This window comes from Nylanderia fulva, unplaced genomic scaffold (genome assembly GCF_048542155.1).
Source record: "Nylanderia fulva isolate GAGA-0341 unplaced genomic scaffold, ASM4854215v1 Scaffold41, whole genome shotgun sequence".
NCBI classification, from domain to species: Eukaryota; Metazoa; Arthropoda; class Insecta; order Hymenoptera; family Formicidae; genus Nylanderia; species Nylanderia fulva.
The window spans coordinates 393,784-420,697 of record NW_028190488.1 but is presented as its reverse complement, the minus strand read 5'-3'; the positions used below and the strand labels follow the sequence as shown (position 1 = coordinate 420,697).

At 42.6% G+C, this 26,914-nt stretch overlaps 1 protein-coding gene across 1 annotated transcript in view; it reads left to right on the top strand.

The window, feature by feature from the left end:
* Positions 1–24,587: 24,587 nt before the first annotated feature.
* LOC114943692 (uncharacterized) overlaps positions 24,588–26,914 on the top strand; it is a 45,977-nt gene continuing 43,650 nt past the window's right edge. Inside the window, 1 exon segment of the mRNA XM_029319371.2 lies at positions 24,588–26,049. The gene's annotated coding sequence lies outside the window, so the exon portion shown is untranslated.

Below are 26,914 nucleotides of genomic sequence, written 5' to 3'. Positions count from 1 at the left end.
TAGCGTCGTGTGCTGTGTGAGAGATGTTTGTATCTTAATTAACTAGCTTCGCGTAATGTTTCCATTATATCTGAAGGATTATTATTCATACGTAAAAATCAATACTGCTTTATCGAATATATTAAAAAGTGCTAAATTAAGCCTTCGAAATACTAATAAAAAACCGAATCTTTCCAACTTTAATAATAATCTATTTTGATTTGCAATAATAAGTCGGGCAACTTATCATCGCTTATAGAATATAATTAAAAAATTCTGAACCATTATGTTGGATATAGTATCCAGCTTTCGAATATAAATTTTTACAAGTACTGATATTTCAGTTTTTAAAGCTTGCAGCTATGCAGCCTTTGCAGGGAGATAAATTTTAACGTATAATTGATACACACACACACACACACACATTGTGTTGCAGCGACAAAGCTTGACGCCTGTTAGCGAAGTCTTCTAATCGACACTCTCTCTTTATAGAAAGTTATTCGGTACACGTCGTTGATATCGCCGAGTTGCGACCCTCCTCGGAAGCGCAACTTCCTCATTTGTTGTTGGCTCAAGGCGATGTAGATGAGGATTGCTCGTGTTTATCGCCTGCTTAGCTTAGTCTCCTAAACGATAGTCTGGCTCCCTTTTGTCTCTGCCTGTCGGCAAGTGCCTAATAATGTGTGCACGTGCATACGATGCGTAGTTTCGACGCTTGCGACTAAAGTTGCTTTCTTGATAGATGATTATGTACCATTTTATTCGTTTGGTATCATTCACATTAATCCGAGGTGGAAAGTATGGATCATGTTAAACATCAATTTTGTAATAATTCCTTTTGTACGTAAATCTCGCATGAATTCTTTTTTTTCCAGAAAGATATTTTACGATAGACATATGTATACACGCACATATGCATAAACGAATTTTTAAAAATATATACCGGCGAAAATAATAATCAGATAAAAAATGTGAAAAAATGGAAAAATTATTCATGACGGAAACATTTCATTTTACACATTTAATACCTACACACATTTATCATATTATCTTTATGACTCTTTTTTTTTTTTTTTTTTTTTTTTTTTTTTTTTTTTTTATAGTCAGGAAATTTGCCTAAACCAAACTTCGCCGTCCTGACCCCTGAGGGAGGGTCAGGAGGCTTTGTGGTGGATTCCCGCCCGTAGTATCCCGAGGGACTATCGGGCGGGGGACCGACCTAAAACCTGACTGAAGCCCCTGGTCGTATGGGTACTGTCCACCGCGGAACCGCGTTTTAGCATAACTTCACGGTGGACACCCGACCGGCGTCCTGAGGTAGGACACATCCCCCGGAAGGATACTACAGGTATCCCCCCGGAGAGGACATTCCCTTGCCCCGAAAGGGCATCGGAGGGAGCCGGGCTACTAGCTCCCCCCGGACTTCCCTGGGTCGACGTGCCATGGGATCGGGGCCCCCACCCCTCTCCCTGCCGAACCCGGTAAGTGAGACGGCCGCAGCCGCCCACCCCACACTTAGACGTCACGAGACATCACCAACTAAGTGGACAAACATATACACGTCCACAACAAAACCAAATAAGGGCCACAGACCCAGCCCTCTAGGGGCCAACGATAAGGCACAGAGGCCGACCACAATAAAGGTGGGAGGGTTGTTACTCCCACCTATGACAAAAGACAATAAACTATGACAACATAAACTTGGCGTGGGTGAAGAGGCCGCGGAGTCACCTTTCGGCAACCTCCCCGACACTCAGCACCCATCGCCGCTACCTACTAAACATAAACTTGGCGGAGCAGGGAGACCACGGAGTCACCTAACGGCAACCTCCCCGGAACCCCCCGCATCCGCCGCTACACACTACGACTAATTTACAAAAACAACACTAGACGTTGGGAGTAGAGCTGCAGCCCGGCACAGGGGAGCCACCTCTCCGTGACCTCCCCTGCCCCCGACCGCAGTCCACCTCCAGCCACTCGGGGCTATCGGGAGCCCCCCCGACAGGGGGCCCCGGAGCCCGCGCGCACTCCGAGGCAGCTTCAGTCTCCATAGGCCGTCCCCCATCGGGACGATCCGGAGACCGGCGCCTATCGCACACCCCGGTGTTTCGTTGCCCGAGTGGAGGGGGGAGCGAACTACACCCCCGCCCACCCAGGACATGGTCAGCCGACCTCCCGCCGTCCGCACAAGTCGGACAGCGAGGGGTGGCGACGCACCCCGCCGCTCGGTGTCCCGCCGCACCACACCGGTAACAAAGGCCCGAACGGTCCACCCCGGACGTGCATTTAGCCCGCACGTGGCCAAACTCCAGGCACCCGAAGCATCTCAGAGGGCGGGCGGGAAGCAACTCTACTTCGAGGGTGTTCCACCCCACCCTCAGCCCTCCAAACGACAAAACCTCCCGGCCCACCGATACAGGACAGCGCAACCACAAGGTACTCAAAGGAGACCGCGGCAGGGGACGGACCGACCCGAGTCGGATGCCCCCCGCACTGCATCCCCCCAGAGACCCCAGCGCCTCCAAGATCTCCTCGCGCGAAGTGATCCCCTCCCCCATAGTCCCACGAAGCCTAAGCTCCATGGTTTTCTGGGGGCGGGAGACCACCACACTCCCGTCCGAGAAGACCTCCCGCAGCCTGCCCGCGAGCCTGTCCGCTTTCTCTTTCGTACTCTTACCAGGGACCTGCAGAAGCAGACCCCCGGCTACTCCAAATCTCATCGTCATGGGCCCAATACCCAGCTCCTCGGGATTCACTCGGGTTTTGGCCTCCCTCAAAATATCCGCGTAGGACTTACCCCCCGTCGACAGAAGCTGCACGACCGACGCGTTCGGACGAACAGCCCGAGCCACCTGCCCACGCCGCGCACCCGACCCAGGGCCAGCCGCGAGACCCGACGCCCGAGCCCCTCCAGAACCAGGGCAACCCGACCCACCAGCAACCATAACAGCCGCCGGCGAGGCAAGCAACCCAGCCCCAGAAGAGCAGACCGCCCCACTCACACCCCGACCCCGCCTCCCCCGTCTACGCGTGGAAAGGACAGGGGAAACCTTATTGGCAGGAGGAGCGGGGGCAGGCAAATCCACCCCACTCCCCCGGAAATCCAAAGAGGACCTGAGCGACTCTACAGTCCTCCTCAGGCCCTCAAGCGCCCCAGATACGCGCCTCTCGATGAGGAGATCCACCCGCGCTAGAAGCTGCTGGTGTGGATCCCCCCCCGAAGCCGCATCAGAGGACTCAAATAAAGTCCTCCGCGTCTCAGAGGCTGTCTCCTTGCCAGAAAATTCCGGCTCAGAGACAATCTCTCTGCCCCGTCTCCGCCGCGATCTTTTCTTCGCAGGAGGCGCCTCTTTCTCCCCAGAAGAGGGAGGAAGGGGAGCCATCAAACCGCGAACAACCTCCAACTCCTCGCGGAGTTTTTGGTTGCTCGCCTCCATCTTTATGACTCTAATTAGACTGAAGCTTCAGTTTTTTTTTTAGAAAACAAGAGTATAAAGGTATTTTCTGGCCAACTAGCCCTAGGACCGCTTTCAAAGAAACCCATATCTTTACCAAGAATGGCACTCGTTTACGCCACAGACGTGGCCTTCCGCCCCCGCAAACTCGTTAAATGCGATGAGAGGGAACACTGCTAATGTTTATCGTCTTTGCGTAAACTTTCTTGGTCATCTTATTCTTCCATGTGTATATGTATTTAATGATGTACAATATGTTTGAAAAAAGGAGTATATGCGAGAAAGATCAAATTCAATTTTTTATCATCAATTTCGATTTTTTCATTAGCAGAAATTTTCAATGATAAAATTAAAAATCTGCTTCATTTACGTTTACATATTAATATTTAAAAAATGATTATTTTTCTATCAGAGTGGAAAATATAATTATTATGCAATTTATATTATAACAAAAATAACTATATATTATTTACAAATTTGATTTTATATACAATGCGATTCGATATAATGTACAATAAAAACAAAAGACTTTTATGTCTCTAACAAATTTAAATGAATAAACTTTCATGTAAGAATTATTTCAAAAAAGCTATATAGGCGCGCTATTAATTCATATTTGAAATCAAAAAGCAAATGATAGGGGATATCATCATTGAATTTAACTATGGTCGAGCTCAACACCTCTCATCGGCGTGTCTTCGGTGCCATAATTCCATCGGCTTCGGTATTAGTCGGTCCCATTTAACGGATCGATCTTCCCGCAAGCGGGGGGGGGGGAATGCGCGGGGGGCAGGAAGGGGGAGAAGAGGAAGCCGGCGGGCAGGCCGTTCGAAATTAAATTTAATGGGGTGAATTAGAGCCGGAAGGCCGCGGCTCGTTCGTGAATCGGGCGTCACGTGGAACACACGCGGGACGAACAAACGAACGGGCACGCGAACCGGTGCAGACGAAAACACGTACGTCCCTCCGAATAACGTAATCGCCAGTCATCCGGGCTGGTATCGCTGGCTTATGGCGAAGCCATCGTTTCCCCCTTGATCCTCCACCCCATTTCCCCGCTTCGCCCCTTTCTCTCTTCGCGTAAGCCCCGGTACAACGCTGTCGGAACTCTCTATGAAGGACGAGCCCGAAGGGAGACAGAGGGTTAGAGCGAGGAAAAGAGACAGGGATGGAGTGACAGAGGGGAAGAAAAGGGGCGAGGGTCGTGAGCGGGGGTGCGAGTCGAGGACTCGTATGCCCCCGGGGTTTACAGCTGTCGTGTACCCAACACCTCTTTTTTTCTTCTCTCCCTCTCTTTGCTTCTCTATTTCAACACACGAGGATAGACCGGCACACGCACGCACGTGAAATTGTCCGCGCATGTAGGACCGCGTATTTCTTGCGCAACGTGCGGAACGGCGCGACGTTGCATGGCCGGTCAACATTTCTCCAGCGCGTGTCGTGGATTCGGGGAAATTTTTGTAAAAAAAAAAAAAAAAAAAAAAAAAAGTTTCTCTGATTCAGCGATGTAAGCATGAACGTTATGATAACAACCGCGATACGTGAGGAAATTTCGGAAATCTGATGGTAAAATCCTTTACAATTTTTTTTGCCCACTACCAAACTCCGTTCAATAATATTAAACCAAAGGCAATTTCTTTTTTCTCGCTTATATACGTATGTATATTATTAATATACAGAATGTATACGTAAACATTAAACATATCGAATTCTATTTACACATATTGCGTCAACAAATATAAATATATGAAATTGACAAAAGGACATGTCACGTAGGACACGTGCTCGTTTATGCGCAGTTCCTTTTCAGAACGGGAAGGTTTCCCGGGGAAGGTCAGATATCTGTCTGCAGTTCGAACATGGTCGGGCCTTCCCATCAATTCAGTAAGGGAAAAGGAAGGGAAGAGAGCTCCGTGGCAGGAATCAGGGCGAGTTCTATCCGTCCTCGGCCCCGAGCTGGCGAGCGTCGACGAGGGATGACTGGGGGGTTACCGGGCGGTCGGGGGATCGAGGGTTCGTAATAGAGGCTTGCTATAGCGCCATGGGATTATTGAGTGCAGGAGGGCGGCTCCCGCAGGCTGAAAAGTCCCGGGACCCGGGCGCCCGTTTGCCATTACCGCAGGTTTATGATTCTGCGGAAAGAGATAGAAATAACGATCTAGCATCGAGTCATTGCTGAAATTCGTTCGCGAATTAACAAACTTACGAAAGCTATGAGTTAGTGCAACATTTTTTTTTAATTCTGTTAAAAAAATATTGAAAACTTATTCAAATCTCAATGATTTGTATTTTTCGAATTCTTCGATATCCCTGCAAGTTTTGATTTTATATAAATGTTGGCTACGTTAAAAATTTTTAACACAATTTGGAAAATAGTGGAGAAATCGCGATAGATGCCAGAAAAGATCTTTTTTAGAACGTGTGTCCGCCCTCGCTTTCTCGAGGAGAGTCGGCCATGAATCAAAATTAAAGTCGCTTTATCGTAAATTTTCCTCGGCCGACTTACATTCGCAGTCACCTCAGCTGGCTCCTCTCTCCGGGTCTAAGCAAGGCAATTAGTCACCCGCCTTGGCGATGATAAAACATAAAAATTACCATCGTCATTTCTCAAATTTTTTCCCACAAATTCTTTGATCCGATCAGCACTGAAATCAGAGAAACACAAAGTTTCAAATGGTTCGAATACATCGAGGTCAATTGCAATATATATAGACAATATATAGTTTCTTCCACTTTTTTCCTATCGACAAAAATTCTCATCAAATTTTGAAAAACACAGTATCAATTATATTGCCGAATATTAATGTAGTAATATTATTCGGACTGCTGTAATTAATAAAATAACAATGTCTATATATAATTAGTAAGTAATTCTGAGATTCGTCCGTAATAAATATACCCGTAAAACTGCGAATTGATCGAGAAAATATTCATAACTAATTCGGTCTAAAAATACATATTTCAAACGACATACGAATTACAAGGGGCATGTATAATGTAGCAATGTGTCTGTGTACATATATACGTGTGTGAAAATTCAGAAGGAATACTTTATTAATCATCGTACGGAGAAATCCTATTATTTCATTTTTTATGAAGCTCAATCCTCTAGAGATAATGCATATTTACTGAGACTCGGATAGACCACGGCGGGACGTTTACGAGCACGTCCATCGAAAGGGTTAACGATTTGATTTCCGCAACGTTGGCTCGGTGACGTCGCCTTAACCGCGAAACCACGACCCGACGGCGCGCACCCCTAAAACCACCACCGCCCTCGGAAGTTTCGCAGATCCCAGCGTAAACATCCCTCTTCTCGCTTCCCCCCCCCCTCCTCCCCCTCGCAAACCCCCTCGAATTAGCGTTGGTGGCGGCAAACGCTATACCGACTAACCGGTGCGCGCGCGCGCGCGCTGTCGTTTCCCGCGTTCTCGTTAATTCGTAAAATAGTCGAACGGTTCTCTTCCATGCCGATGCTTCGACTGGTGGTGCGAGTCTACGTCGGGGGTTGGAAAAGGATGGGACGAAACGGGGGCGATGGCGACGCAAATGCGCGAGGCGCTTAATTAAAATGTTTAACACAGCCGCGAGTACGCGACGTCGAAGCGCGAAACTTAATTAAATTGGTTATGACAATAAAAATAGAGGTGGGGCGCGCTAGCGAGAGAAGAAGAGAACAGTAAAACGGGCAGAGCGCTCGTTTCTCCCTTTAGGAAGAAAAAGGAGAAGAAGAATGTGAGGGTGGGAATAACGGAGCAATAATAGAAAAGAGGGAAAATGCGAACTGAATTTTGCGTGCTGCATATATATATTCGTGTACTAGATAAAAATTCTAAAGTCGAAGGAAATGTCATTTCGGCATAAGATATTAACGACGAAAGTACTCTGAAAGAAACGGTATAATTATTTCAGTGATAAAATTAAGTTAGCTGACGTTGAAAATTACGAAGCTCCGAGGGTGTAAATAGTCTCGCTTCCCAATTAAATTTAATTGTACTTTGCTTCGACAATAATTTAATTTACCTACTCAAAGTATTTTGAAAATTGAGAACTTATATCTACATGCATTATAGCTGTTGAAATCATCCGCTAAATCTGCGTTGCATTTCGTGTAAATGAATCAAAATATAGATAATATTAGATTGCACGTGTAACGGGACAAACTTACGTTGGAGCGAACACCGGAACTGTATAGGTGGGATGAAAATAGAAAAACGCGCGGTCATGTATATATCATCAGTTTTCCATCGTTCGTGCAGGTATAAAGAATGAAGGACGAAGGATAAAGACCGAGACGAACGGTTGCTTGCGCGAAGGGCGCCGAAGGACGCACAGAGGGGACAGTCGCAGGATTTGCGAGATGTCACTGCGAGAATACGTGCAATTGAACTTTTCAACCCCGATGGCCTTCTCTCCCTCCCGTCCCTTTTGTGAGCCACCCGCGCTGCCTGCCCTTTCCTCGTTCGTCCTACGTCGATCCCCATTTACTTCGTCGCCCTCGAATCCTCCGTCCGGCTTGTTGCTTCTGTTTCCCCGTCCCCTCGCTTCGATCTCTCTTTTTTTTTTCCTGTCTCGCCACTCGCGCCCAGGGGGACCCGCTCTATCTCTTTCATCCTCCGCCGCTACTCCCGCCTGCCTTCCTAGCCCGTTCAGTCTTTTGTCACGGCGCCCTTGTTCTCGCGCTGTCCCACTCTATTTGCCACCTCCCTCTCCCGTCGTTCCATCATCCCTCAAAGCCGTAGAGTCTAACCGATGACACATACATACACCATACACAGGAAGAGGCAGAAAGAGAGAGAGAGAGAGAGAGAGAGAGAGAGAGAGAGAGAGAGAAAGGGCTGGTGCGGTGCTGTTTACGGCGCTTCATAGTGTCAGTGTGATGGTGGGATGGCATGGCAACGATGGTGGTTGTATGGCGCCCACCCGAGCATCGTCTCCTCCCTAAATCTCTTCTCTTTCCTGCTCTTTTCCCTTTTTTTCTTTTTTGCTACAGCGCGTGGAATCCCAGGGTGGGATTTGCAGAACCCGGCAAATATGCGCCGATAAAGGCAGCCCGCCCGCGGTCGAATTTCTCTCTCTCTCTCTCTCTCTCTCTTCTCTCTCTCTCTCTCTCTCTCTCTCTCTCTCTTATCTCTCTGCAGCGATTACCTGAAGCTCTCACGACGATCATATCCTTCCGGCGGCGGACTTTCAGGTTTTACCATCGTGGTGGGATTTCCATCCCGTCCGTTGGACGACGAGCTGGAAAATGCCCCGTCGATTTTTCGATTGGCTTATCCACCGAATAAGTGATGTCATTAAAACGGTAATCGCGTTCTGCGACCCCAGGCAGTTTTTGTGAAATTGGTATTCGTAAAATCTCGTTTGGAAGAGCTTCGAATTAAGACGTAAATTGCGTTTAACGTCGAGAATTTGGAAAATTTTGTACATATAGTTCGTGTAAATTATCAAACGCATAAAATGTTCCTCGAAAATTTTTGAACGCAAACATCTAATTAACTATTATCACTGCTTTAAATTATTATATGTATATTTTTTAATCGCAAAGAAATACTCTATTACTGTGTGTAAATTGATTTACGTTTCTTTTTACCTAAAATGCTATATACTTGACGCACAGATATTGTTGAAAAAAATTTGTAGCACTATAGATAGATTATGTTACAGATGTACGTAGCATTACATGGAACACGATATACAGCTTACATAGTCTAGTAAGACAATAATTTTTGCTGACCAGCGTTTTCTTCGGTATCCCGCGACGAGATCGAAGCTGATCCCACCGGCGATGTAACTTTCAGAATCCTTTATCTGACATCTATGTCAAGGGGAAATTCCTCTGATCCTCGACGAGATACCTGCTGTTCTCGACTTTCCACCTTTTTGCCCCCTACCCTTCTGTAATCCTCCTGTATTGTCTGTGTAAGCATTTTCCTAGTTTTCCTATAGTTTTCGAGAAACAAATGGATTCTGAATTCTGACAATTCTATGAACAAGCTAACAAGCAGCCGTTATGCTTTAAGTCTTTTGAGTGATTTTGATCGATGTAAGGTGAACAAAATTATGAAAATATTTTTTGACAAGCCTTAATTAGCAATCCCGTTTATATCTAACAATCTATATCCTATATTTTTAGTATGCGAAAAAAAGTAAAAGAGCAATTTAAAAAATTATAAATATAGATATATTTCTCATGTCGCAAGAAAGTCTTTGCGATAATAATGATTTAATTAAATATTTAATATATAATTTATCAATCGAAAAATATTATTATTGTGGGGGTTTTCAGAACATGAATAATTAAAAATAAAATATTATAAAGAGTTCGTCAGGATGTATTTGATATATGGATACAGTTTCTATAAGCACTTACTATACTCGATATTAACCCGAGGCAGGTAGGTCAACTCAGAAATAATAATACATGTGTCTCGGTCGATGTTTCTAATACGACTCTCTCGAATAATATACATGCTGTCGCAAAACGGAATCATTCGATGATCATGCGCAAAGTGATCTCACGCATCACGGTTAGGACACGTGTCCAAAATAATACGAAACATATATAATCGCCTACATTATATACACATCTGTTAAAATCGTTATTTGTTATTATGTATACTTTTTTTGTAAATCGATTGCGCAATGTTAAATCGACCGCTTTGAAATACAATGCGGTTGATAATGAGAGCACGCATCCTTTAACACGCGGCCACGTGTCTTAATTGAAATTAATCATCCGCCGGTCGCGTAGTCGTAAATCATAACGGAGCCGACGCGACGTGCGCGCAGTCGTGGCGCCGTGACATTTCAATAAGTCATTCATCGGTACGGACGGTTAATCCCTGCGACCGACCGGTTCCGAACATATTCCGAGGTTGTGGAATCAAGACCCGCGAGAGATCCCACGCGAGCGATCTCTTCGTGGTGTCACGGGCCGACAGTGATTGATCGTTCCGAGAGCAACGTCTCGTCCGAGGAGAGATCCCTCGGATTGGATCTCGTCGTCTCCTATGCTCGCGGCGAGGAAAACTGGCGAATCACCATCGCGATACGGCCGCCGACTGAATGGCAATCGTTGATTCAAGAGATTCCGCTTGTACACCTTGTAGTGTACGCGCATGCGCAGTAGAGCGAGTGAGTGTGTGTAACGCACGACAGTACGCATAAAGCAGCAAGGACAATAAATAAAGTATACTTGTACCTGAAACTTGTGTGATTATTGTGAATACCCGAATATTACAAGTGGCGACGAGGAAGAAGAACTTGAGTGCCAAGAAGTAAATAAACAGGTAAAAGGAAAGAAAAAAAAAAAAGTAAAGTAAACTAACCTCCGTGCATTGTCAATTGACGTCTATAAATTTGCTATAGAAAACAAGTCAGTTTAGAAGATAGATACAAATGACAATGTCGGAAGACTTTACTTACTTCTAAATGAATCATACATTACGAAATAAATTAATTACAAGTATGCAAAGGGCCACGCACATTGATTACAGCAAGTAATAAAAGGGCCACGCACATAAAGAATGTCAATAACGCATGAAAGTGCAAACTTTCCGGGTACTACGGTTGCTTGACGAGATTATTATAACTAAAAAAAAAAAAAAAAAAAAAAAAAAAAAAATTCCGTCAGGTATAACGTATGTCAATCCTGGACAAGGGCCATGCAGTCAAAAGAACTGAAGGGCCACGCAATAAGAACAAAGGTTCTTCATGTTTCAATATTGTCGCTTACTTAATCATGACATTACAAGGGCCACGCAGATAAATCTGTTAGCAAATGCTAAAGGGCCACGCAACAAGAACAAAAGTTCTTTATGGTTCAATATTTCAAGGGCCACGCAAAGAAATCTGTTAGCAAATGCTATAAAGGGCCATGAAAAAAAAAATATATATTTTAAATTTAATTTCAGATCATCTAAATGGCTCAACTAGCCTCGACGCTGACAAGTCTCAATTGTTTTGATTGTGACGGTGACCCAGCTTCTGTAGGCACACGCTGGGAAAAATGGAAGAGAGCACTGGAAATATATCTATTAGCTTTGAACATAGATAAACCAGCAAATAAAAGAGCAACGCTCCTACACACCGGAGGACTAACTTTACAGGATATCTATTATAATATACCAGGAGCACACGTGGATGAAGCAGAAGGAGTAGACGTCTACAAGGTCGCACTTAATAAATTAGATGAATATTTTTCACCAAAACAAAGCAAGGTTTATGAAAGACATCTATTTAGACTGATAAAACAAGAAGAGAGTGAAAAATTTGAAAAATTCCTACTCAAATTAAGAAACCAAGCAAACAAGTGTAAGTTTACAAACATTGAAGAACACCTAATAGACCAAATAGTAGAGAAATGCAATTCAACGGAGTTACGGAAAAAAATACTATCAACAGGAGACAACATGACACTCGACCAGATTATTAGTGAAGCAAACGCGTTGGAAGCAGTCAGCAGACAACTAGAAGTCTTTAATAAAAAAGACTTAAGTCATCAAGAACGAAATAATAATGAAATCAACAAATTAGACTTTAAAAAGTACAAAAGTTCAAATAAACAAGCAAATAATAGGAATGCCGACGAGACTTGCTCAAGATGCGGCAGCAACAAGCATTCACAGTATGACAAGAAATGTCCAGCAAGAGATAAAAGATGTCTCAAATGCAATCTCTTTGGCCACTTCAGAGAATATTGCAGGACAAAACAAAAGAGAAAGATATTTGAAAAAAAGACAGAAACTAGACCTAACAAACATAAGCAAGAAGACACTAAAACTGAAGAAGTAGACTATATTTTCCATCTGGATGAGGACTCGGTTATAAATTGTTTAGTGGGAGGAATAAAGATTGAAATGCTAATCGACTCAGGAAGCAAGTGCAATGTTATCACCGATAAGACCTGGCAATATCTAAAGGAACACGAGGTAAAGGCTTATCAACAAATAAAAAAGCCAGATAAAGTACTTCTGCCATATGGAAGTAAAAAACCTTTAGACATTATTGGATCATTTCAAGCAGATATCACCATTAACACCAATAATTCCCCACGGAGAGCGACTTTCTACGTTATTCGCAATGGGACGCGAAACCTACTAGGGAAAAATACCGCAATCGAGCTAGGGGTACTGCAAATCGGTCTTCAAATAAACGCCATCCAACCACTTCCGAAGTTCAAAGACGTCAAAATTACAATACCAATAGACAAAACCGTCAAACCGGTAATCCAACCATATAGAAGGATACCGATTCCTTTAGAAAATAAAGTTAACGAAAAACTGGCAGAACTGAAGGATTCCGACATCATTGAAAAGGTTCACGGACCTTCACCATGGGTATCGCCGATGGTACCTGTATTAAAAGAAAACGGCGAAGTACGTATTTGCATCGACATGCGACGTGCCAATAAAGCAATAATAAGAGAAAACCACCCATTGCCTACGATGAACGAGATGCTACCAAACTTTAGACAAGCGAAATATTTCTCCCGATTAGACATAAAAAACGCATTTCATCAAGTAGAGATAGACCCTGATTCTCGGTACATAACAACTTTCAGCACCAGCAAAGGGCTTTTCCGATATAAAAGACTAATGTTTGGGATATCCTGCGCCCCAGAGATATTTCAAAAGGTTCTTGAAAGAATGCTTCTAGGATGCGAAGGCACATCAAACTTCATCGACGATATAATTGTGTACGGACAAGATGAACTTTCCCATGATAAAAGGCTGAAAAAAGTATTGGAAGTCCTGAAGGAAAATGACGTTCTGCTGAACCAGAGGAAGGGCATTTATAAAACCAAAAAGGTGGAATTTCTAGGACATGAATTATCGGAGGAAGGTATAAAACCCCTAGGAAAATACATAAAAGTAATACAAACCAGTCGATGCCCTACAACCATCGAAGAGCTCCAGAGTTTCCTAGGTTTGGTGAATTTCGTAGGTAAATGGATACCGAACCTGGCTACCTTAACAGAACCGTTCAGGAAATTACTACGCTTAAAATTAAACAAAACAACAAATATTCAAAAATACTGGACATCAGATCAAAATATAGCGTTCCAAGACCTAAAAGAAAGCCTATCAAAAATAAAAACGCTTGGTTATTACAACCCGGACGATAAAACGCAAGTAATAGCAGATGCTTCCCCAGTCGGTTTGGGAACAGTACTCATTCAGATCGATTCCAATGGCCCCAGAATAATAGCATACGGGAGCAAAAGCCTTACAGACTGCGAAAAAAGATATTGCCAAACAGAGAAAGAAGCACTAGCTCTCGTGTGGGCAGTGGAACACTTTAAAATATATCTCTTCGGGAAAGAATTTGAACTCATTAGTGACCACAAACCCCTGGAGATAATATTTGGACAGAGATCCAAACCATGTGCCAGAATAGAAAGGTGGGTTTTGAGACTACAGGCGTTTAAATATAAAGTCATTTATCAACCAGGCAAATCCAACATCGCGGATCCATTATCAAGATTATGCAAGACAAACACACTAAAACCATTTGACAACGAAAATTATATAAATCAGATTGTCGAATATAGCACACCAATCGCAGTACCGCTGAAAGAAATCGAAGCCGCTTCTTCAATCGACGGAGAAATCCTAAAAGTAAAAAATGGCGTATATAACAACAGCTGGGACGAATCGGTTAGAAACTATAAAATTTTTCAAGCGGAGTTATGCTTCAATGAAGACATTCTTTTACGAGGCAATAAAATAGTCATCCCACCACCATTACGACAAAGAGTATTAGAAGCCGCTCATGAAGGACACCCGGGAATAGTTGCAATGAAGAATCGACTTAGAACGAAAGTATGGTGGCCGAAAATAGATAAGGACGCGGAGAACATGGTTAAATCATGCAAAGGGTGTACACTAGTCTCTGCCCCTAATCCACCAAACCCCATGAGAAGAAGGGAACTTCCGAGCATGCCATGGATAGATGTAGCAATAGATTTTTTGGGCCCCTTGCCCAGTAATGATTACTTACTAGTCATCGTAGATTATTACAGTAGATATAAAGAGATAAAAGTTACAAGAAATATAACGGCAATAGACACGATCAAAATCCTGAAAGAAATTTTCTCACGGTTGGGGTTTCCCGCGACTCTAACTTGTGACAATGGAAACCAACTCACAAGCGAAACATTTAAAAAATACTGCACTGAATGCGGGATTAAGCTATATCACACCATACCATATTGGCCTCAAATGAATGGAGAGGTAGAGAGACAAAATAGAGATATACTAAAAAGACTCAAGATTAGTCAACTAGAGAAAAAAGACTGGAAGGAACAAATATTTACATACTTAATGATGTACAATAGCACACCTCATCTTACAACAGGGAAATCGCCGTCGGAATTATTTTATCAAAGACAATTTCGAGACAAAATACCAGCTAAGATGGACATTGAAAATAAAATAATAGACCAAGAAGTAAGAGACAAGGATAGAGAGATGAAAGAAATAGGAAAAGAATACGGAGACCGGAAGAGAAAAGCTGCAGATAACAACTTGGAAGTAGGAGAAAAGGTATATGCAAGAAATATCAATAAAGAGAATAAATTAACTTCGAACTTTAATCCTACCACCCACACGGTAACAGAAGTAAATGGAGGAGATATCAAAATAAAAAACGACTCTACGGGTAAAGAGTTTAGAAGAAATATTATGCACCTGAAAAAAGTAAATGGAGAATGGGAGATAATAAATGAAATACAGATGTACTAATTATAATGTACGAATCTATTCTATCTTACTATAACTTTATTGCAATGTAATTTTATTTTATCTTATTTAATTTTATATTGGTTGATTCTATCTTACTTAAACTCATTTCAATTCAATTATTTAATTGTCTACTATTAGAAACATATGTACTATCAAAAATAAAAATAAAGAAGGGATGTAGTGTACGCGCATGCGCAGTAGAGCGAGTGAGTGTGTGTAACGCACGACAGTACGCATAAAGCAGCAAGGACAATAAATAAAGTATACTTGTACCTGAAACTTGTGTGATTATTGTGAATACCCGAATATTACACACCTTAATAGATACTTGATTACGCGCGCAGTAGACGAAAGATAATGCACGATATTAATCAAATTGTCGGCTGCCGGTTCTAACCGCTAGAGATTTCGATGAGAGCACGAAGCTCACTTTCGACAAACTTTTACTTTTTATTCGGTGTATCAAATTTCATAAATTTAATGGGCTGTTACGTGATTTCATTCGAAATTTTCATATATGCTGTAATACGAAAAGATATTGAAACTTTTTATCGTTGATATTTCATTTTTTCTCTCACTATTTCTAGTATCTCTAATATATAATTTCTTATATTTAAAATACATATATTTTGAATATTTTATCCAATTATTTCGTACATTATACATAAAATTTCGATTTCCAAATATCGAGCTGGAAAATTATCCTCTATTTTTCATTTCTTTCGAAACAAGTTTTTTGATTTGCGAAAAGTATTAGAGTTTTTTTATATATGTATATAATATATACATGTATAATCGAAATACCGCAGTAACGCAACGCGCGTGCACAATGTGACACTTGAATTATTCGCGAGAGAATAAGCGAATTATACACCCGCACATACACACCGTATATATATATCTGTATATACATATAATTCGTTTACTTTTTCGCGAATAATTCAAGTGTCATATCGTGCACGCGTTTCGTTACTACGTTATTCATAATTTAGCGATTTCGCAACGTAGAATGCGCGCGTAACTGAGTTTTTAGAGGCGATAAATAAAACTAAAGTGTGTGTGACGCGCAGTGTGCACGGGACGATCCGATTGATCGGTGAAAAGCTGAACGATCGGACGCGCACATACGTCGAAACCAATCGCATTTGCCGCTCCCAGGAGACCACTGGGTGACCGTGCCGTGCCGCGCCACGCCGAAGGTAAATATTATTCGAATTCGTTGTGCACGGCGCTATTAGGCTGCCGCTCGCCGACGCGTTAATCTCCCAGGGGCTAACGAAACACAGGTCGACGTTATTAGTGCCGAATTTAGAATTAAGCGCGACCGCGCCGCGCCCCAACCTCTGGTTCTCCCGTGCGTTCGTCCCTTTGTTTTCGCAAAAGGCCGGGAAGGCCCGGGAACTTGTGTGGAACAATGCTGGCTAGTAATTCTTTTGCCGCTTAGACGTCGACTTAACGACTGTTCTAGCCTGAGCCTGTTTTTTCCTCCTGCGCACAATGGGAACCGTTATTCTACAATAATTCAAACTCTCTACGGTGTCCTTGATTTTTCGAGAAAAAAAAAGTCTTCTTTACGAGATATCTATGGTATTATTATTACAGAATGAGAAAGGAAAATATTTTGCGACCCAATAGTCACTTAACTCTGACCATTTGAAAGTTCTTTTACAAAAGATACACATATATTATTCTTCATTTAGTTGAATTATATGTTTATGGGCGCAGCATTTATGACTATACATTCGTAACACATGTTTCAAATAATTTTGAAATTAACAACCTGAACCTATAAATAAACTGACATTTTTATTTCCTGATCGATTACACGTCTAAATATATTTCTTCGTGGGAAATTACGAGAAATTCATCGTCATTTCGGAGTTCGTGGAAGATCGCGTCTCACGAGAGATCGCCGAAATATTCGGCAGATCTCGAGGATAATCCCGGATGTCCCGAAACTTACTTGACGTCATCCCGGGAATATCGCACAGCCGATATTCGACCAGGGTCTCGCTCGCTCGCACTTAAGCGCCGCTTAATTCGCGGCTCTAATTACGAACCCTAAACCCGAACGTCTCTGCACCGAGCGTGGCTTTTGCGAAAATGCTGATTACAGGATTGTCTGAGCGTTAACCCTCAATCTGTTATATACTTTTTTCTCTTCTTTTAAAGGAATTTATAAACGCTATTAAAATATTTTAAAACGATTAACAACTGTCAGAAAATGTCTCTACATTTGTAAGCCTAACATTGTCGCGATGGATTAAAAGTTCGAAAGTTCCTCGCTTCTCAGAAATCACAAAATAATTATCTATTCCGGAAAAAAGTTTAGTAGCGATGATGTTCCTATTACACACGTGAACGACATTGCTAGAAAAGAGCGACGAAAAAGGTCGAATCGGAGAGCCCTTTCTCACGCGGCGAGAGCGGAATCATCCCTCGACGGAATAAAATCAAACCAGAATCACGCCGCGCTCACCCTTCCGATCTCGGAAGATTCAACCCCTACACATCCCGAGCCATCGTCCAGCATCGCGTCTAGCTCCCCCTTCCTCTCCCTCCCCCCCCCTTTTTTTCCTACTCTCGTTCGCGAGGAACGGGCCAAAGCTTGACCGTTGTCCAGTTCTCAGCATCAGCATCCCTCTCCTGTCCCGTGAGAATGCTCTGGGATCGAGAACTGGTCCAGAGGACGCGAATCAGATTTACGGAATGGAGAGGGGAGAGAGAAAAAAAGTATGAATTAGAATCAGCGTACACCGGAACGAGCGCGGAAATTCTCGTCTCACGGATTCAGTCCAAGAATCGCGTTCTAATCGTGCATAGATCGTTAGTTGGATCCTCGAGCGATCTACGACGCATTTTCCAGATGTTCGAAATTGTGATGTGTCGCAAACTACGAGATAATGTTTAAGGACATTCTCGGTGTTGTAACACTCGTGACGTAGACACAGTGCATAAAATCGATTGACACGTACTATGAGTTATATATTTGCCGGACTCATTATATTATAACGAGAAACGACAGAATATAACAATCTGCATATAGTTCATTTAGTGTTTGCATATAGTGCATTTAGCTTTATATATGCGAGTTTCTTTTTTTTTTTTACGTGGCGTCTGCTATGTCATATCTCTAAAAATACTTGCCTAAAAGCGATATCAATTCAGTTTCAAATGATATTTATATCTACTATTATTATCTGGCTTTCCAATCGGTGATCCGATCTCCTTGATACATGATCCATTAATGCCATTGATACCCGTCTATGACATAATAATCGATATTTGTAAATTGCAATAATATTAAACAATTTTTAAAAAATTACAATATCTGCTAAATACGTTTTGGCAAATTTTTGCATTTAATAAAAATATATAAAACATTATTTTATTTTAATTTTCCACTATATATTCACGTAATAAACAAGATTGACATCGGTTTTATTTGCTTATTGTTTTATCATTCATTCATTGAAGGTTTTTTTTTTATTTTTCCGTTCTATATCTTTTTCCTTCAAATACATTCTAAACGTTTGACTTAAATAATATTTGAAGTGAACACGATAGATTTATTCTTATAATTAATACTACTTGACAATATAATCGATACTAAATTTAATTGTATATATATTTTTTTATATTAATTAATCTTATCTAATTGTTGGCATTTTTTCCAATAGAATTCCCTCGTTTTTAATGTCTTTTCGTTATTAATATTGCAGTATACTTAAAGGTTGTGCGTACTTAAATTTTGTGTTTGGTCAAAATTATTTTAACATACGATTGTTAGAGATAATGCGTTCTTTAAATAGTTTTTTTCTCTGAATCCCGCTAAAGATATTCTTCGAGTAATCTATTTTGATATAATTACGCCGTTGAGAGCGAAGTAACCATTAAAGCTGTATCACTGCCGTTCGCGATTTTTCACTTTCGATTCACTTTTAATTGCTTCCCTCCTCTCCAGTCTCTGTCTTATTTTTCGAAGCGACGCTACTCATTCGGTGTAAAAAATCCATTACGTTTCTATCTTCCCTGAAAGTAGACAAGGTTTTCGCGTTTATTCTTCCGCTTTTAACAACGCTGCAAATTAACAGGTTGACCAATGTGATCCTTGATGATCCTTGATAGCTTGATAATGGGTCACTCTAAAGATTTTTTCAATGTTTTTCAAGGAATTGTTTTTTTTCGGCGATTCCATAAAACCTCAGCAGGATTCTTATCGCTTTCAATTTCTTAAAAGCCTCTAAAAGAGCAATTGGGTTAATTCGCACGTACGCATAAAATAAACAGTCGATGATATAATCACAGTCATTTTCCAAACGCATCGATTCAAAATTCACAGTTTCTCAGAGACAGTGCTCGTTTTTTCGCATTCGAGTGTTATATGTCGACAGAATTTACCTCGATTTAAGTCAAAATAGTTCATGGATTATAGTTAACGTTTTAGTCACGGTATTCTTTCGAATAACGTAATTATTCTATGCAAACTTTCCAGCAATAGAAAGTCGAGCCCTCTTTCTTTCTCTTAGCGTTTTGAAATTTCGAAGAATTTTTGAGAAAAATGGCAAAATTCTATTTACTATATAATCTTTTTTTGCTTTGTGTAAAATGATTCAGTTCGAGGAGCGCCGTTTTAGTGCTATGAGCGTACTCTGTAACTTTCAGCGAGGAACAGAGATAGAATGATGCTGTCAGCGCTAATAGCGTCTTCCCGAACACATCCAGTATTAATTTTGTCGCCCTATTCTATAAAACTTGTAAAGATTGACAAATGTTTTGCACGTAAATTTAATTTTGCTGAATTTATGAATGAAATCGATGCGAGATTCTTCGACAATTAAGAAGAATTTGAGTACCGTTAAACAGATCCTTTATTATTCCGGCTTTTGAAAGTCGGTGTTTTTGTGCGTTTTAAGTCCGTGAATTTAGAGAGGTGACTCTCAGTGGCTTTAGGTTTTACGCTGCACGTAGAGGACCCCCGGGGCGTGGGGTCCCTATCGTGCACTCGCTCGATTTCGTGGGGCATCCGCCCTGTCGAAACGAGGACGGAGAAGTGGGGGAGAGGATCGGCGCAGCGCGCCGATCCGCTCCGTAGAGGCTTTCCAGGGAAACGTGGCAGAAACTCAGGCCAAGAGGATCTTCGAGAGAAGCTTTTAATCTGCCGAGAGATTTGGACTTTTGCCAGCGGACGGTACGACTCTCGCAACGTGTGCAGCGTATAGTGTAATGCAGTGACGTTCGTGCGCGCCGTGTGTATATACGCGCCGACCGTGATTGCGCGAGGAGAATGTAATTAGTGACGGGACGTTGCTGTGTTGATCCTTCGTAGTGGTCGTTGCTTGATACTGTCGGCTTGTGCCCGTCGCCCAGAACGGTATCCCAGACCGTTTTCAAACGCCGTCGACGGAGCGTGCCTGTGCGGCCGTCCCGCTTAAGGAAAGCGAATCGTCTCTAGAACGTTCACGCGTGATTGAGCTGAATGGTTAAGTGGAAAGGTACGAATGCAATCCGATCGAGAGAATGTTACGTTGGAATTGAAGTCTGAAAGAAACTGAGGTATACCAACATATTTTTTACGTTTGCAAATTAGAATTTAGTTTCAAAAAAATGTCAGGATTAATATTATCAAAATTATACCGTCATTTTTTTTTCTCTCACAAATTGCTATATTTTTAATGAGCATAAGGATTACACATTTTTGTTTTAAACGCGGAAACACGACTAGACGAAAGAGTCAAGTACGTACACTGAAAAAAATCCATGTACTTTTACATGGAAATTACTAGCTCAGAACTGGAAAAGTTACTTGCTTATCATTGTAATTTTGTTTCCATAATTTGTTTTAAAGTGAAAATACATATTAATGTAAAAATACATGTAAAATATAGATAAAATTACTATTTTTATGCAAAAATCATATGTAATTTTAAATTTACCATTTTTACTTCATTAGAATTTTATTTTATAAGTATTTATCTATTTTTTTATTTATAACATTATTTTATAGCATTTATACATTCCTAACATTTCCTATGTGTAATTACATGTTCAGTGAAATATTTTTAATCTTGAAAATATTTAGAGAATATGAAATTACATATATAATCTGTAATCTTCCATGTAAGTACAATATCAATATTGCATGATTATGCTGGGTCGGAAAAAACCTAGCTTAATCGTGTAATTTTACATAAATATTTTTTTCAGTGTAGCTAAAACATTCCATAATAAAATTGAGATAAGTAAAAATTTAAAAAACATACAAGACAAACATGCTTTTTCATAAATAAAACGGCAAGATTGATGCGGTTATAAGTTTCAAATCAAGATATTAAATTTTGACATTTATATCACAATATTAACACTAGTGGGTGTGGATTCGAAACTTCTATTTCACAATGACTTTCTTAATCTTTTTTTTGTACTTCTGACTCTGTCACGGTTTAAAGAAGATTTAGGATCTTTAGGCATCACTACTTTATGACCTTTTTTGGAATGGCTTTGTATTTTTTGTCAATTTAAGTGCAAGGGATCTTTGCGTTTCTTCACCGCCTCGCCAACAGTAGATAGACAAATTTTGATGCATTATTTTTTTATCGCTCATGTACTCGCGTGTTATTCGTACTTTTTTTTGCGGTATTTATTCGGTCAGATCTCTCGCAGGGCATTTATGTTCAAGGAGTACTTCAACGCTCACTCGAGAATGTTTCGGTTTTCAAGTTCGCTGATCAAGATAGATGATCCACTTTCGCGTGCGCGCGATCCACAACGAGCGGCAGCGAGTCGTCGATCGATCGTTATCGATCCGCGATGCGGCATCTCTCATTGAATTAATGTCGAATTTTTGGCCGCCGTCATCAAAGCGGTCCTGATTGCTGAGCGCGCATGGGTACCACAGTTGATTGGGATCATTGTAGGGGGCATTTTATGCACCGAGAGCATGCACCGCGGCTCCAACTTGAATACCGAATCAGGGAGGATGAAGGAGAGAGAAAGAGAAAGACAGGCAGAACAAGAGAGTGAGAGGCACACGGGGTAGTGGGAGGGGGGGGGGGGGTTACCGGTTCCAGAGGCTGTGCACCGGTAACAGTAGAAGGCTATACGCTCTCCCCTTCTTCTGCTTTTCTTCCCCGTCCTTCGTCTGCATTTTAATAATCCTCGACCCCTATAGATCCCGAACAAGGATAGAACACAGTTGGTCCCTCTATTTGCCTCGTGCCCGGTGTTAAGGGGTACCGCCCCCTACTGTGTATTATTAGTCTCGCTCGCTCTCACTTATGGCGATCTCTCGCTCTTTTAATTTCAAGTCAACTTTTGCTCTCTCCTTCTGAATAATTGGACGGTCGGAATGCTCTACCTCTAGCTATAAAAATAGTCCCGTGATCGTTTTTCGTCTCGACGCGACAATCTTTTTCTATACTTATGCGAGGCGGTCCTTTTAGTGACTTTTTAATTGACAAACGTTCTCCTTTTACCTATCTGCTGTTGTAAATGTTATTTATTACAATTTTGTCAAATTCTTTATGCGTTTCCACTTTGAAGTCTCTTTATGTTTTCTCTCTTTGTTTCCTTCTTTTTTGGGGAAAAACTCTTCAACCGAGTTACTTTCCCCAATCTACTGGAACTAATGTTCAGGAAAAAAAATAGAGATTAAGCCAAGGTCCTGGTCTTGGGCCTGTCCTGTTCATTAAATATTCTTTTGTATGCCTGCGCATACTTTTTCATGTTAAGCTTTTCATAACAAATTTTAGAAAGCTAGAAATTCTTGCAAATTTTCGAATAGAAGATAAATGAATCGCAGCGGTCACTTTTTGTGATTGTAATGCGTTAATGTCGTACCAATAATAGCCTGACAATGATAAATTTCATTTGTACAAATTATTTATTTTAACATAATTTAATCTTCATGTGACAATGATTAAAAATTTATTAAATATTGATGTTAAGATATTTTTCTTTGTATGAATTTATATATAAAAGTTGAGGAAAATCTAATGCAATTAGAGACTGTAAAATTGCAATAAAGTACTAATTTTAGATTAAATTTTCTTGAGAGTAATCTTTCGATATTCAAAACATTTTTTATTCAAAAAATATTCCAACGAATCTGAGAGACGAAAAAAATTTTGAGTTCAATTTGAAACATTATCGCGGCGTGTTTCTCCGAATCTCCTCTCAAGGACCAAGATTCTGTGCAAGGCTTACACGATGTGCGTTGAATAATTCAGCGTTAACGTTCACAAATCTAAAGAAAATAGAAGCGAACGACTGCATCATCTTTGAATTTGGGATTCGAAACATTTTGATCTGAAATTTACGATACTGAAGCAGTTTTTGGAATATCGCCAGATGAATCGATGTTTTACAAAATTCGTAGACGTAGGTAACAATAGTAGACATTATTTTTTTTATCGAATTTCTCTTCTTAGTCCGTCATCAAAATATTTTTCTGTCGCTCGCTCATTCAATTTTTAAGAAGTGCAAATAAGACAGCTAACACAGTACACTATTGTGTTTTTCTCGCAAATGCGTCTATAGATATGGTGCGAAGACAAATTAGTGAATCGGTGAGCATACTCGGAAAAGGTTCGGCTACTAAGACGAACGAAGGATTTTTAGAAAAGTGGACGTCCCGCAGAGAGAGGACGGTAGCGAATTGGCGGGGGTGAAGAAAAAGTGACGAACGAGAAGGGAGGGTGAGAAAGGTAGAGGGTTTCCAATGGAAAAAGAGAGAGGAAAGATACGACTATGTTGCCCCCCTGTGCGCGCGCGCGCACTTGCGGAAGAGAGCATCGGCGCGGCATGAGTGGCGGCGTGGCGCGTTACGGCTTGGCTCGTCTCGGTTAAGCTTGGCGCGGTGTGGCCTCCGCCAGACCGAACGAACAGAGTGAGAAGTGCTCGTACTGAGAGACGAGTCACGCTAGAGCGAGACGAGGATGAGATAGAGAGACGGGGTAGAATCGGGCTAGTGCGGGCGCCCGAGCGAGACCGAGTCGAGCCGAGGGCAAGCACAGAGAGAGCCGTTGGCGTAGTAACGCATGAGGTTCGTATAGCGTTCGAGCCTGCTTGCCTGCCTGCCTGCCTGCCTGCCTTGCTAGTTGCCCTTCCTCCCTCGATATCCCGCATCCGACCATTCGTCCGACAGCTCGACTCCAACTCTATCCGTGTGAACCGCGCGTCTGTGTCGGTTGCGTCTCTCCGCGTGGTGCCTCTGTCGGTGGCAAACTACACACGAACGTTCCGGCCTTGCACTTGTGTGCGCGCACCATCCATGTGCGCCTGTGTTGGTTGGGGGTCCCGGCCCGACTCGGCGCTCTCGGTCCGTCCCGTCCCGTTCCGTAGAGTATCGCACCGCGCCGCTCGCCACCCGCTATCCACAGCAGTTTCAGCCAGCCCGCCCGCCTGACTGCTTGCCAGTGTCCCACCGCACGCCGAACCGTTTGCACTCAGAAGCGATCAGGGAGCCCTTCTCTGCCTCCCTGCCGGCCACCCCGCTCTCGTCTCTCTCTCTCTCTCGTCGGCACCCCACTTCGGCCTCGTCACCCACGGCCGTATCGTCCCTCGGCTCCCTCACCATCGTTCCGACCCCGTCCTTTTTTCTCACCTATACAGATATACTAACACATACACGTGTCCCTCTCTTTCCCTCTTGAAATTTTCTCCCTCTTCGTCCCTGGCGCGCGGCGTTTCTTCACGTCCCACTCTGTCCCGTCGAGGCCTCTCCTCGCCCTTCTCTGCTAGTCGAGTTACACTCGACGAACGCACCGGCTATCCGTCACCCATCTCCGTCGGTTGGTTCTCCATCTCGTTCCCTCTCTCGGGTCTCCCTCATTCACACTCTGCCTCCTTCCTAACAATCGTCCGTCCTTTTTTCTCTCACGTGTTTAGTCTAGCCCCCCTTTGCGCCGTTCTACGATCCCTCCTACGTTCCGCTCGCGACACGGCTGTCCTCGTCTCGTCGCGACAATCCTTCTTCTCCGTCTTCGATTTCTCTCTCTCTCTCTCTCTCTCTCTCTCTCTCTCTCGTTATCTCCCTCTTTCATTCGTTGGTTCTCCCTCTCGCTCAGAAGGAACGCCGGTGTGTACTCCCGCTGTCACCTGATCGCGAAACGCTTTTCGCGGGTGAGATACCGCTCGGCCACCGAGTCAACCCAGTCTACTGGCGTTCTTGCTCCGATTCTTCCTTCTCGCTCTTTTCTCTCTTTTTCTATCTCTCTCACACTTTGTTTGTCTTCGTCCTTGTTCCGTTTCTCTCGCTTACTCTCTGCCTTCCACTTCTCTTCCCTTCCCTCCCCACCCCCGCCACTACCTTCCACTCTTTGCTCTTCTACCACCGCTCTTCCTCCTGCTGGTCGTAGTGGTCTTCCTATACTCGCCTCGTTGCCGCGCGACGTCAACATCATCGGGCTGGTGGTTACCCAGAGGAAGAGAAGAGAGGCGAGAAAAAAGGAAAGCGAGCACAGAAGCGGCCGCCACCGTCCGACAGCGCTCATCCGCGCGACCGTGTTGCGGACGATCTCTCGCCTCTTCCTCCTTTCACGGATCTTCGCCGGCACATCGCTCGGAGAGAGAGAGAGAAAGAGGGAGTGAGAGGGATGTGACACTTTCAGGCAGACACGCGGCACTGATCTCCGCGCATTTTCGGTGGATACACGCGAGAACACGGAAGAGCCGCGCTCCGTTGCAGATTGGTGCCAAGATTTCCTTCTTTTTCTATACCTTTTTTGTCAACCTCCTTGTCAACTTGGACCTTTTGTTCCGAAAGCGTCTCGTGAGTTGAGTGGGCTTGCTCCGATCTTGATAGTGCATTAAAAAACGGTCAATGCCTATTATCTTGGTGTGACAGTGCTGAAGACGACGATTTTCAAGTGAGTTCTCATCATTAATTTATTATCTTCGAGCTGCTCGTACGATTTTTTGCCTCTGAAAATGCTGCTCTTTCTCTCTTTGAATCGTAGACAAGGAACTTCGTCTCGGAAATTTTCTTTATACGCGGAAAACATTGTCATAGGATTTGTGTGACGTGCGTTCGAAACGTGATCAGTGAAAATTCGTTTGGCAAAGTTATGACATTTTTAACAGTTTTTCTCGATCATCCATCGGCTCGTCGCAAATAACTCGATTTAATCCACTTTTTATGTCATTCGATGTTGGAATGATACACGATTTTTAATTCATATTGATTAGCATTTTCATTCATGCTATATCCATCGCATTTTTCAGAAAATAAAATCGGCCGCGAAACTATTTCGAAGTTATAGCGACATACTACGTAAATAAATATATAAATTATTAATCGGTCTCTCATACATGTATTCCGCGTTAGAAACCTCGTGTTTCAAAATATATTGATATCAGAATCACACAAATGCAAGGATTTTACATAATTGAAAGATCTACATGAACAATGCATTACCGTACGTTCGTTTAATTAGGTATACGTTCGTTTAACCATACATTTCTGATCTCTGCGTTTCGATTATATTGCGGTTCGTGCGTGCACAAGTTGCGCCGAAAAAGATCCCTCTGTTAAGGGGCGAAAGGGCGCGAAGGGACGACGTTTCTCGGTATAATAAGCGATCGATGCGCGCGAACGGCACCCGGATCGAGGAGATAAAGTCCAAATTATTTTCCGAATGGCGTGTCTGGAGATTTCCTTTGTTCCCGGGAAGGAAAGAGAGAACTCTCTCTCTCTAGTCGGAAGGGGAACGGAGAGATAGCGTCCGTTCTGGT